This window comes from Ovis aries, chromosome 2 (genome assembly GCF_016772045.2).
Source record: "Ovis aries strain OAR_USU_Benz2616 breed Rambouillet chromosome 2, ARS-UI_Ramb_v3.0, whole genome shotgun sequence".
NCBI lineage: Eukaryota > Metazoa > Chordata > Mammalia > Artiodactyla > Bovidae > Ovis > Ovis aries.
Window position 1 is genome coordinate 43,545,332 of NC_056055.1, and position 12,600 is coordinate 43,557,931.

General features: G+C 57.5%; 1 protein-coding gene across 10 annotated transcripts in view; it reads right to left on the bottom strand.

Moving 5' to 3' along the window:
• DMTN (dematin actin binding protein) overlaps positions 1–12,594 on the bottom strand; it is a 30,915-nt gene extending 18,321 nt beyond the window's left edge. For 4 of the 10 annotated variants that reach the window (XR_009599178.1, XR_009599175.1, XR_009599177.1 and 1 more), the window contains exon 1: positions 6,382–6,435. The gene's annotated coding sequence lies outside the window, so the exon portion shown is untranslated. Of the gene's footprint in view, positions 1–1,700; positions 6,436–12,453 lie in introns of those variants that run through there. The other 6 variants (XR_009599179.1, XR_009599176.1, XR_009599172.1 and 3 more) reach the window with 5 other exon arrangements.
• Between the last annotated feature and the right edge of the window lie 6 nt (positions 12,595–12,600).

The following is a 12,600-nucleotide window of genomic DNA, read 5'->3' on the forward strand; positions in this document are numbered from 1 at the left end:
CTAGGGGCATTTAGAGGGAGCTGATCCCAATCAGGAGGCTTCTATTTTCCCAGGAAAATTGACAGAAGGGCATATGCAGACCCAACACGTGGGTTGAAAGTTAAAGGGTTGGTCTCTCAGTTGTGTCAGATTCTTCGTGATCCCATGGACTGTAGCCCGCCAGGCTCCTCTGTCCATGGGATTCTCCAAGCAAGAATACTGGAGTAGGTTGTCATTTCCTCCTCCAGGGGATCTTCTCCACCCAAGGATGCAACCCTGGTCTCCTGCACTGCAGGAGGATTCTTTACCATCTGAGCCACCAGGGAAGCCCAGGTGGGTTAGGCAGAGGCTGAAGAGAGTAGAAAGGACTGTAAGGGTCATGGTGGGGCCTGTGGACAGCTGAGCAGCTGGGAGAACAGAGCTTCTACGGGTCCTGGAGCCTCAGGCTGAAACTGGGGGTGGCCCATGCAACCTTCCCTTGAACACCATTTGCGGGTGGCTACAGCGTGGGGCAGTGACTGCCCATCAGAGTGGTCACTGCCCAGAGAGGGAGGGGAGAGGGCCACCGTGAACCAGGTCACAGGTTACAAGTTCTTGAACTGAGACGCCCGACTCTCCCCTGCACGAACACGGTCCTACAGGCGCAGCCACTCAAACGATTCAGAATAACGATGTCCCCGCTCTAGCCCCGTCCCCTTCTCCACAGCGCCCGGCTCATCCCTTGGGCTGGGTCTCCTCGCCTTCTGCCCTGAGCCACCTTCTTTCTCCACAGCGCCTGGTGTGTTGGAAAGCACCCTGCGGCAATTGTTAATATCTTACCCTTTCGGGGACCTGGCATATTAATTCGGGACTAACCTGAAGGAGTGAAGGTCTTACTAGTGAAATATTAAGCCAGCAGAGAAAATGCTTCGCGGTGGAGTAAGGGGCATGGGGGGAGGGAAAGGCGAAGGGGAAGAGAGGGACGGAGGGAGTGTTTTCGCAGCTTCTCTCAAATCACGTTTTACGCCCGCGAACCGCTTACTCCACCCACGCGTAGCCCCTCCCAAAGCCAGTTTCCTTGCGCGTCCGCACTAGCTGCCCCTACTCGATCCGCGCCTGCTCCCAACCGGTGCACACCGCTGGTCTTTGCACGTGCACTCCCAGGTCCGGGCTGCCTCCGGTGTACAGACCAAGAGGGCAGGCTGCAGCAGGAAGGGAGGGCTCAATGAGAGGAAAGGGAAAGCGCCGCGGAGGAAGGCCAGCCCAGGTGGCGGAAGGGCCATCTCAGCTGCGCCGCTGCTCCCAGTCCTTCCATCTCCGCCCCACCCTCCCCCAGCTGTACAGCTGCGCCTTATCTTAACCCCCAGCCCGGTTCCACCTCACACCGCCCGCCCCGTCTCCATAGCAACTAGAGCCGCTTGGCCTGGGTGATAAGGCCCGCCCACCCATCCTCGCTGGGGCCGGTTCCAGGTAGGAGCTGAACCTGCCTCGGCTCCCTGGACTTTGAGAAATGGAGGCTCGACCGGTGGTCTGGATCCTCTAGTCAGCTTTCCCCCGCCCGCGTTCTAAACCAACCACCACTCGCTCTGGGCCAGGGACTTGCACCCATCCTCTCTAGCTTCACACACGTTTACGTCTCCCCATTAGGTGATGAGAATACGGCTGGGCTGAGAGATTGACTTGCCAACTACCCCCGCCCCTACCCTCGCACCTCCCCATAAAAGTCAAGCTGGAATTCCTACCCAGGTCTATCTCGGATCAAAGCCAATGGATGCTCTTTTCCGTGGGTCCCCAAAGATCCCACTTTAATGGGGACTTGCGATTTGCGGTCCCGTGCGCTAACCTTATACTGCGGAGCCACTAAAATCCTGCTCGCTGAACTGGCCTGTGGACAAGGAGCAGAGAGGCTGGGGGTTGGGGGAAGGGGTTGGCATACGGGCTCTGTGCCCTGGGGCATGGAGAAGCCAGGCTGGAGGCTGGCTGTGCAGACAGTAAACGGGTAAACTGGTTACGCAATGGGCAGGCTGTCCCCGTAGGTTAAGGGTCAGGTGAGCACGATTCTACTCCTCTCCTTTTTCACCAGTTTCATTTACAGTGTCCCTGCCTGCTTCACCCCGTTTCTGAGTCCCATCCCGCTCTTTCTGCTTTTCATCCCCTTTTTCTTTCCTTTCTTCATCTTTCTTCCCTTGGCTCTGTTTCCCTTTTACCCTCTCCCCCTCCCGGCCCCACCCCCGCAGTTACTGTGGCAACAACTCAATGCCAGAAATAAAGGCAGGATCCAGCTAGGTCACCAGTTTCCAAAACAGCATCCCAGGGTGGAGAGGGGAAGGGTGGGCCAGAGCAGCCTGGCCCTACAGGGGAGGCCCTGAGGGTGGGGTCTGTGTCTGTGTCTGGGTAGGGGGGGACACCCACAGTTGCCCCTCAGATTCCCCTACCCTGGGCTGGTGGTTCATGGAAACATCCTGTGCCAAGCCTGCGCCTGCACCTTTTTAAGACTGTTGGAGTCTCCACTCCCCTTCTCTCTTTTTATCCTTCTTCCCCACCCCCATGTTTAAGCCCTGGTCTATCTGCTAGGAGTAGGGCTGAGGTTCCTCTAATGCCAACCCCCAACAGCACCCCCTCACGCTATGGCGAAGCATCATCACACAGGGGCAGGAGGGCCCGAAATCTGAGTCCCATCTCGGGAACCTGCTTAAGGCCCTGCTGCCCCTTACTTCTGATGACAGCAGGGCCCGGCCCTAGGCACCCTCTTCCTCCCCGCTCCCCTAAATATGCATCTCATCTTCCGGTTTCTTTTAGCTCTCTCTTGGGTTTCTGTATCCTCAATCTACACCCCCAGCTCTGAAGAGGCTCACCTTTCTATGCCCCCCAGCCCCTCAGGTTTGCTTGGTCCTCGGCTTGTTCCTGCTCTGGCCTCTATTTATAGCTGGTCTTGTGGGCAGATGGTGGTGTCACTTTAACCAGCTGGATGGATAGGGCTGGTGCAAGGGAGATGCAAGGGAGATGGCCTCCCAAATTCAGTTTCCTGAATCCTGGGGGCATCCCTATTCTGGTCTTTACATACACACATAAGCTCCGAAGGAGGAATTCCTCAGACCTGCACCCCCAGGTGGACAATTTGGCTCAGGTGTTGGACATGTGGCCATGGCAAGGCTGGCAGCACGGAGCGCAGACTCCCCCTTAGGGACACAGGCACTTCACCTACACAGGCAGCCCCTGCTGAAACACAGGTGCAGAGCAAACACACACTGCTTGCAAGATCACGCCCCCACTTTTCCAGCAAGGACCCCCCCACGCTGCCATGCGGTGCCTCTGACACCCGCTCACACCCCCCACCTGTCTGCTGTTCTCCAGGCTCACAGTCACCTGCCCCATGGGTTGACACCCCCTCCCCAAGCATGTGCATGGCAAGGCACACAGAGCCCCCACTTACCCATCCCGTGGGCACTCCCCGTGTCCCCTCCTTCCCAAAGCAAGACTGCTTGCCTTTTCCCATACCTGTCCTTGCTCCCCTGACTCGAATCCTGGCAACCCAGTCCCCTGGGAAGAAAACACTCTGCCCGTAAAGGGCAGGGAGCCTGGCCTGCCAGGCAGAGGGAGGGGCAGAGCTAGCAAGGGCGTGCTTCTGATCCTCCTTGGGTGCCTTTGCATCTGCTCAGCTCCCCTGCACCCACCTCCCCTTCAAGCATTTCTACAGCCTACACGGAGAGCACCATAGTCAGGCCTGTGGCCACGCCCTGCCACCTAGCCTGGCCAGCTAAGGGCTGGAAGGGGGCTCCTTGGGCCCCTCCCCCAAGGAGCAGGCCCTACACCAATGGCACTCAGGCCTCTGAGTGAACTACTCCCCTCTCAAGAGGGGCAAGGTGGCAGGAGACTGGCAGACCGGCAGCCCCCACTCCCCTCCCAGTCATTCAGCAAAGACAGAAAGCTCTCCAACCAAACCAGGCGACTCACCCCACCCCCCACAACCCACCATCACTGGGACTTCTGGCCAGCATAGCTAGGTGAAGAGGGCTACTCGGTGATACTGGTGATACCATGGCTCACCCCAGCCCCCCAAATCAGAAGGAGGTGGATCAGACCAAACCCGGCTAGCCTCAGGGTCCAGCCCATTCTCCCACTGAACAAGGGGCCACAGCTGACCCCTCCCCAAGGACTCCTACCCCCACTCAGAACCTCACTTCCAGGCAGGTGCTATGGCCAAAATGCCCACAGAGGAGAAGAGAGGCAGGGAGGGGAATGGGGGGGATGTCAGGGGTCCTGCCACCTACCTCTTCCCAGACACTGAGGCCCAGATGCTCTGAGGCCCCAAGCCGGCAGGGGCAGACGCAGATCCGGGGCTGCAGCTTTTGCTCAGAGTCCAGGTAATAGGAGACTCTTCCAGGAACCCAGCGTGCTTTCCCGGAGTACAAATAACCAGATAAAAGCTGGCTTGGGGTGGGCGAGTGGGTGGGGAGCTGGCGAAGGAGGGGACCTACCCTCTGGGTCCCCACTCCCTCACCCCCACCCTACTCCTCTGCTGATCCCGGATCTCGATCCCTGGCCAGGCGGGAGGGCGTGTGCGCGGGTGGGCAGGCCAGGCAGACGCGGCGGCAGGGCGGGCCACAGCTCCCCACTCCTGCACCCTCCCCACCTCCAGCTGATAGCGTGTGGCCGCTGGCCTGCGGGTGTGTGTTTGTGTGTCGGCTCTTCCACCTCGCTTGCTCGCTGCAGCTCAATCCATTTCAAACAAGAGGAGCATTAACCAGGCATCATGACGAAGCAGAATCGGAAGCAGACACGGCCAGCCGCTGGCCTTTTTCCCTTTCCCACACTCACCCCCTGCCCAGCAACACTCATGCTCACACACACAGCCCCTCGAGCCTCCTAAACAGCCAGCGCTTGTGTGGGGGATGGGGGAGGGGGCTCTACTGATCACAGAAGGGGTGACAACACTTGGTTTCTCCAAGCACCTGTCTCTCCCACTCATCACCCACCACCAGCCAGGCCTCTGGGGTCTGTGCCTCCCCCTCCACACCGCCGCCCCCCACCCCCGCCGGGATGTGAAGGGTGTGAAAGCCCAGAGATGACTGAAGGGGAGGAGTGTGTGGGCTGGATGCCAGAATTGGTTACCCAAGGATTAACCCTCTCCTGGGGAGGACAGAATGGGAGGATTCAGAAGACCAGGTCCTCAGGACAAGAGACCAAGTTGGCCCTTCCATAACCCAAATCTCTGGGGGACAGAGCACAGCAGTGGTTAGTGGGAAGGACACAATCCTCTCTCCAGGGCAGGGTCTGCAAAAGAGAAGTTCTTGCCAGGGCATGCCCAGGCCCCTCCGTAGAACTGTGGGAACAGAGACACTGGGAAAACCACCCCCCACTCCGGGACCTTGTCATTGGCCTTTTGGTTCCCTCTGGGCTCAGCGCAGAGTCTGGTTCATGTGTGACCCCTGGAAGCAGGTGAGGGAACCCTGCCAGCTGACTCTGGCCCCAGCCCTGCCCCCTCTCCACCTCTGTGCACTTGCCTACCTAGGCAGTCCTTACTGTTGCCCTGGTAACCACTGCCCACAGCCGTTCAGCTGATGTTATCAGCTTTCGTTGGGGAAATCTAGACTTTGGGGAGGGGGCTCTGGGGTAACAGAATGGAAAAATCACAGGGGGAGGGTCTTGAGGGGACAGGTGAGAGTGTGCTCTGGAACTTCTTTCTAAAGAGAGAAGGGCAGGAGAGGACAGGTAGGGACAGGAAGGGAGAGATGTGTCTGGGTTAGTGGGAGACAGAGAAGAAAGAATCCTGAAGGATGGGCTCCAGAAAGGAGAAATTAAGACGACAGGTCGCTGAGTGGCTGAGGAAGAGTGAAAAGAATCTGGGCTTAGCTGTTGGATGTACTGCGGAACGGGGAGACAGGGAGAAACACAGGATCCATGGAACCATAAGAAAAAGGCCAGGAGATGCTGCCGGAAGAGGTGCACCCGTGATGTGGCAGGAGCAGGCCACACACCCAGCAGAGGGGAACCAGGCCTTTCTAGACAGCCAGCCTGGCCTCTCAGCTTTCTGACCCTGCAGCACCACCCTTATTGTCCTGGCCCCACCCTAGTCCTGCACAGCCTCCATCTCCCACTCCAGGAGACCAAACGCCAGATAGCCCTTTAGAATTTTTCATTTTTTCCCACTACTTTGGCTCCTTCTCTGTTTCCATGTGCCACCCCCTCCCCCAGACTCCATTCCAGGAGATTTGCCTTCCGGTGCCAGGGTCCCCAGAGGTAGGGCTGGAATGAGCTGTCGCCAGGAACGACAGCCGGAGACAGGGGCCTGGAATGAGGTGGCTCAGGAGGAATGGATAGGAGTGGAGCATTCCCCAGGGAAACAAGCACACTGGATAGAGAGTTGGGGGGTGAGGGAAAAGGGCAGGGGGAGGGGGAGGGGATGGGGGGGTTCTCTGGTACCTTCAAGGGCCTGGGGCGTGGGGCAGGAGCACAGCGGCTTCCTCGGTGACATATACCTCCATCCCTCGGCGCATCTCCTCTCCGCCTCCGGTTGCCAAGACAACCTGCCAGCTCAGCCTAAGAGGCAGCAGCGGCAGGGAGGGGGGAGGAGGCGGCTGTGACTCCTATTGCCTCCTCTTCGGTGATAGAGGGAGGGGGCCTCAGTGCTGGGGTGGGGGTGAGGGAGCTTCAAGAGCCCCACCACTCTCCCCTTCCCTCTCCTTCTATAAGGCTCTGGGATTGGCTCCGAGGAGGCCTCAGGAGAACCTTAATTCAGGGCCAGATAACAGGCCTGTCTTGGGGAGGGAGACGGCACTGGGCAACATCCCCCAGTGGAGAAAACACAGCGTGGAGTTGGGAAGAACAGTAGGAACAAGGGAGGGATAGCTTCTGTTGAAGGGTCAGAGGGCGGCTTCTGGCAGGAAGGAGAGGCCCTGGGTGTGGCTGGGGTTGGGCACTCAGGCCAAGGGGGTTCAGACGTCTTCCGGTGCCACCCCTCCACTTTCTCTGAGCACCTCCTCCCAGCCATAGACTCTCTCATTCCCCTGACTGAGAGGAAGGTCGGAGCTCGGAAGAGAGCTCTTTCATTCCCAAAGGGCCCATTCCCACTGTCCCTCAGTCCGTAGGAATGTCCGTCCAGGGGCAGGCCAATACCTTGGGTGAAACTCCCGAGAGCCAGCCCTGGAGCCAAGGGGACTGCGGAGTTAGGGCTCCCTCTGTCGACCTGAGGCTTGGTAGCTGTCAAGGTCATTCCTTGCTGAGGGATCCTGATGTGTGTATGTGATGTGTGTGTGTGTCTGTGTGTGTGTGTTGCGAGGGCACAGCCAGGCCAGAAGGCCCTTCCCTCACCTGCCTCCCCTCATCTCTGGTCTTGCCCTATGGGGAGACTTGCTCTGCCTCTAGCCCTCTCCTCTTGCGGAGGTCCCAGACTCCTCAAGGCCGGTGGAATGGCCCAGTCTTCCCCCTTGCTTGCCGGTCACCCCATCAGGCTGGGAGGAGACTGGAGGCAAAAAGCTTCAATCCCAGAAGCAAGCACACCTGAACACCAGGTTACCTGTAAGCTGGGCCTGGGCAGGATTCCTGGGCACCGCTGGGCTGCACCCAGCAGGCTGCTAACAGGAGGAGCGAGCTTACCTTTAGGCTCAGCAGTGCCTCAAGGCCTTGAGGATGGGTGCTGGAGTCCACAGGAGGGGGTGGGGGCTCCTGACCCTCTCAGGAGGGTGGTCCCAGGCCCAAGATACCTAGTTCTTGGTTCTTTCCCGAGCAAGGTCACTGGTGCCAGCTATCCTGACTGGATGCTGGCCCTGCAGCCTGCCCCTTCCCTGGGGCCTGTGCCCTCCTCTGGTCTCACTCCAGTACCCCTTGCCCCGCCCCCTGCATGACCTGCCCAAAGAGGTCTAAACATTAACTCCTGGAGAGGCTGGCTGGGCCCCTGGGCGGCTAAGGGACAGTGCCAGAGAACTGGGCCAGCGGAACAAAAAGAAAGACAAAGGCCTCCGAGTGAGCCTTTCTCATCAGTTTGGAAGATACATCCCCTATCTCTGAGCACTGGACTGACTGTCAGATCCCAGAACCTTAGTTCCAGCGGCTGCCCCAGACCAGCCCTTCTCCTCCAGTCCCTTACCCCACAATTGCACCTGGTCACCTCCCTTCTCAAAGCCCCTCACCATCTCCTCCTGCCGCAGCAGAGACCTAATCGCCATAACGTGGCTCAATCCTTTCCTGCTACTGCCCGAATGCAAACTTTCAGTGCCAGCCAAACCCATTCACTGCTCACAGCTCCTCCTTGCCCTGTAACAAATCTCAACATTTCCCTGTCTCAAAGCCCTTCTTCCCCTGCTGTTTTCACTCTCAATATTTCCCCCTTGTGGGTCTTCTTTGCTAACAGAGATCCTGTTCATTCTTCAAGATCATGCAAACCCCAGCTCTTCCCAGCACCGCCCCCCTGTATACATCCCTGGAGCCACTGTGCCTGGCCAAGGAGTGGAGGACATCGCACTATAGGTGTCACAGACAGGAGAGAATCCTGACTGTCCTCCTCCCTGTCTGCGGGCATGGGTGAGTTAACATCTCGGAGTCTGAGCCCATCCACACATGACATGGGAATAATCTCACCCATTAAATGAGGGGTTCCAATGTGAGCTCGCCTTGTGTGCTGCCTGGCACATCTCTGGAGTTCAGTACACATCAGTATCTTTATTTCCTCCCCTTTCACTCTTTGGGGATATACCACCTTTTTTTTTTTTTGCCACAGTGTGGCATGTGAGATCTTAGTCCCCTGACCAGGGATCAAACCCACGCCCCTGCTCCTTAATCACTAAACCATTAGGGAATTCCCATGAATGTACCAAATGCCGCTTTGCAATCCATGGTATATCCATTAGGGGTAAGAGACAGATTCCCACAGTCCTTAAAAAGAACTGCCTTTTTGTAGGTATAGCCTATGTGCTAAGCTGTTTCTGTTGAGTCCGACTCTATGACCTTGTAGACTGTAGCCCGCCAGGCTCCTCTGTCCACGGGATTTCTCAGGCAGGAATACTGGAGTGGGTTGCCATGACCTCCTCCAGGGGATCTTCCCAGCCCGGGGATCAAACCCACATCTCTTACATCTCCTGCACCGGCAGGTGGGTTCTTTACCATTCCGGCCACCTGGGAAGCCCCATAGGTTTATCTACCCCCGCCTCGATTAAATTTCCAGCATCTTGAGTTTGACAGAGGATGACACACTATCCTGTCCATCTTTTTAGTAACACAGCGGTTGTATGTTGTAGGAAATACATAAAGATTTGGATTAACTGCTTAGGACACTCCTGCTCAAGTCCACCTAAGGATGGAGCTTAGAGGCAGGATTCTGACTTTTCATCCTACCTCCACCTTCAGGGACCACAAGGTGCTGGACTTCTTTCTGGGTCTCCAGTTGGTTTATTTCTTCAATAAATACTCTGTGAAACATACTGTGCTGGGTATTACGGGCGAGCCAAACACTGACTAAATCTACATCAGAGTCCCGTGTTGTCCCGCAGAACCAGGACTATGCTCTTATTAGGACCACAGTAAGTACGGTTCTGGAAAAGCCATGATACGTGCCCTAAAGCGAGGGCAAGTTTGTGGCCAGAGGCACCAGGGACAGCAGAGATGGCCATCGTCCCTGGGGGAGTAAAGGGCATCTGTGGAGCTGAGGAGATGGCTGTGGTCTGGACATGCCAGCATGCTGGCGAAGGGTATCCTGGGCAACGGGAAACTCTTCAGCAAAGATGGGTCCACGGGGAATTCCTGGGCAATTCAGTGGTTGGGACTCTATGCTTCTACTGCAGAGGGAAAAGGTTTGATCCCTGGTCAGAGAACTAAGATCCCACAAGCTGTGTGGCATGGCCAAAAAAAGCCAAAAACAAAACAGGCCCAGTGTACCTGTTGGATGGCAAGAGTTGTAGTTTTGCCAGCATTCTTGAAGGATAGGGCTGAAGGGGGCGCCTGGGCAGGACTGGGCAGGAGCTTGCAAGCCATGCTGAGTCTGCTAGAGATGGTGTGATAGAGGCAGAGCTGTGGCGTAAGAGAAAGCAAGGCGAGTTGAACAAACTATGTGATGTCCTGAGGAATGTGTGTGTAGGAGAGAGACCACGTGGAAAGCCACTGCAGTCATTGAGACAGAGCTCAGTGTCTCTGCACCTCAGGAAGTCCAGCCAAGGTGCAGAGTTTGGTGGAGAAAGCAGTTGGGCGCAAGGCTGACAAGCTGGTTTTCTCAGAGACAGGGGAATAAGAGAGTGGCACAAATCTCAGGGCATGTTTCTATGAAGCAGGGCCAGGAAAGAAACAGTCTAAGACAGAGAGAAGGAAGAAAGGACGGTTTAGGGTGGGCCAGGGAGGAAAGAGCTTCCAGGACAGGTGGTCCTTCCAAGTGTCCAGGGTAGTGAGACGGGCTGGGTGACTGACTTCCCAGGCAGGGGAGTCAGAGGGACTGAACAGACAGACGCTAGTTAGAGGCCTGCTTGGAGGGCTAAAGCATGAGAGGATCTCTGCCCTGACTTCCTGCCTCAGCTGCCCTCTTGCCTCAGCTGGCTGTTTGGAGGACAGGACAGAAAAGGTGAGATCAATAGGTAGGCTATTCTTAGCCAGAGTTCTTGGGCATCCTAAACGGAGCACAGGATTTGAGGTGAGCTGCCACTGCCCCCCTCCTGCCACACCCTCCCTGAAGCGGTTGTCTTCCAACCCACTATGTCCATTCCCAACCCTCACACTGGCTTGGAATACTTAAGGGCACCCAGAAGCAACCAGAGCTGCTGCGGCCATCAGAGGTCTAGGGGAATTCTCCTTCAAGTTCTTGCCACAGTCACAGATAGTTTCAATCCCACCTCTGCACCCCCACGCCCCCACACCAGGTCCCATTATTAGAGACCATTCCTTTGCTTTCTTCCTTTTAGCATCTTGGAAATCACCGCCAGGTAGGAGGGAATGAGCTGAACATACTTTTTTTTCTCTGCACTCTCCATATCTCCACAGAGCATGAAGAGGCACCCCAGGTGCAGAGCCTGCACTCCGCAGAGGCATGAAACGGTGGGGTGAGATGGCTACTAGGGCCCAGCCGGGGACCCATGACCACAAGTGGGGCCGAGACTGGCCAGGCTTGGGGTGGGAGTGGGGCTAGGGCACTGTCAGAGGTGGCACAGGCCTCCCCAGCTGCCTTCCTCTCTCACCCTTCCCCGTTCCCTGTCCCTCCCCGCCAGGTCTCACCACCTCAAAAAGCAAGAAAGGAAACAGTGAGGGCTTTCTGGAACCGGCCCCCAGAGGCCTGTCTGAGCTGGGGAGGTCACGGAGAGGGAGGGAGGGGCCGGAGAAAGGCAGAGAAGAAAGGGGAGGCAAGACAAAGGGCCCCGTGCACCTTTGAAGCTCTCTCTAACCCCAGCCAGGGAGGGGTGGGGGTGGGCCTGAGAGCCCGGCTGGGGGGAAATGGTCCAGAGTTTTAAAGAATGTCTCAAATTCCTGCGGAAATCGGAGGGATTGTAAGAACTCCCCCTCCTCAGCACACCTCCTTCTCAGCCCCCTCCCTCAGCCCCCCAAGTCCAGTCTTCCACACCTAGGGCCCCAACCCTTTGTCCTCAGGTAATTACGGGGCGTTGCCCCTTCCCTGAAAATCCCATTGAACTCGCCTGTTATGTGCAGTAGTTCCAGACCACCCTCCCTACTCTCCCCTGCAGAAAACGACCCCTACACATTTCCCGCAGTCCCCGCCAGGATTAAGACTCTTTGTGATTGCGGGGGGAGAGGAAAAAGCAACCTAGTGAAAAGCAATTATGACAAGCTGGAGGGAGAATGGCTTGGGGACCTCCCTCTTGGCTATGGCTGTCTAAATTCCCCAGGAGTTGGGGGTGTCAGCCTGGGCTCCAGTCCTCACCCAGGGAGAGGTGACTGATCCCCCCCCCCCCATCCACTTGGACCACACTCCACTCACCTCCCCTTTTGACTAAACCAGCCCCCATCCCCCCCACCACTTTCCATTCTTTCCTTATTTTTAGGCCACTGTTGGGAGAAGAGGGGAAAAAGGGATGTCTTTCCTCCTTTCTTCTCTCTCCAAAATCCACACCCCCTCTCCCCTTAACATTTTCGCAGAAAGGGAAGGGAAATTGAGGCTGGGGGAGGGGGGGGTCCATCCGCAGAAGAGAGGGCTCCGAGAGAGTGTTCCGAGAGAAGAGCAGAGAAGGGGCCACTGCTAGGAAGGGCCTCCCCCCTTGACAAGATTAAAAGCCGTGGCAAAAGAGGAAAGGGGCGGGTTTTACGGCCTCTTAGTTCCACTCCCCAAATGCACACCTGGAGGCGTCTGGAAAGCCCACCAGAGGAGCTCGGGGCTGGGAGGAAGGCGGGGAGGATTGCCCCAGCCGCCCGGAACACCCCGCCTTTTCTAGCCACAGCCTCTAATCGCGTTTTCCCCCAGGTGCGGCCCCCGCCCTGCCCCCCGCGGGGACCTGGGCACTCGGGACGCGGGCTCGTCCTCCCTCCCCTTCTGCCCCTCCGCGCTCCTCCCCCACCCGACCTCCTCACCGGAAAAAAGCAATCTGGCTCCGGGCGAGGAGGCTGCAGCGCCTGCGGCTGCCCTGGAGGCGTCCTCGGCCCCGGTGGCTCCGGCCGGCCCCAGGATTGGGGTTTCTGCGCCCCAGCAGGTCGCACTGGACGCGCGGTGCCAGCCAG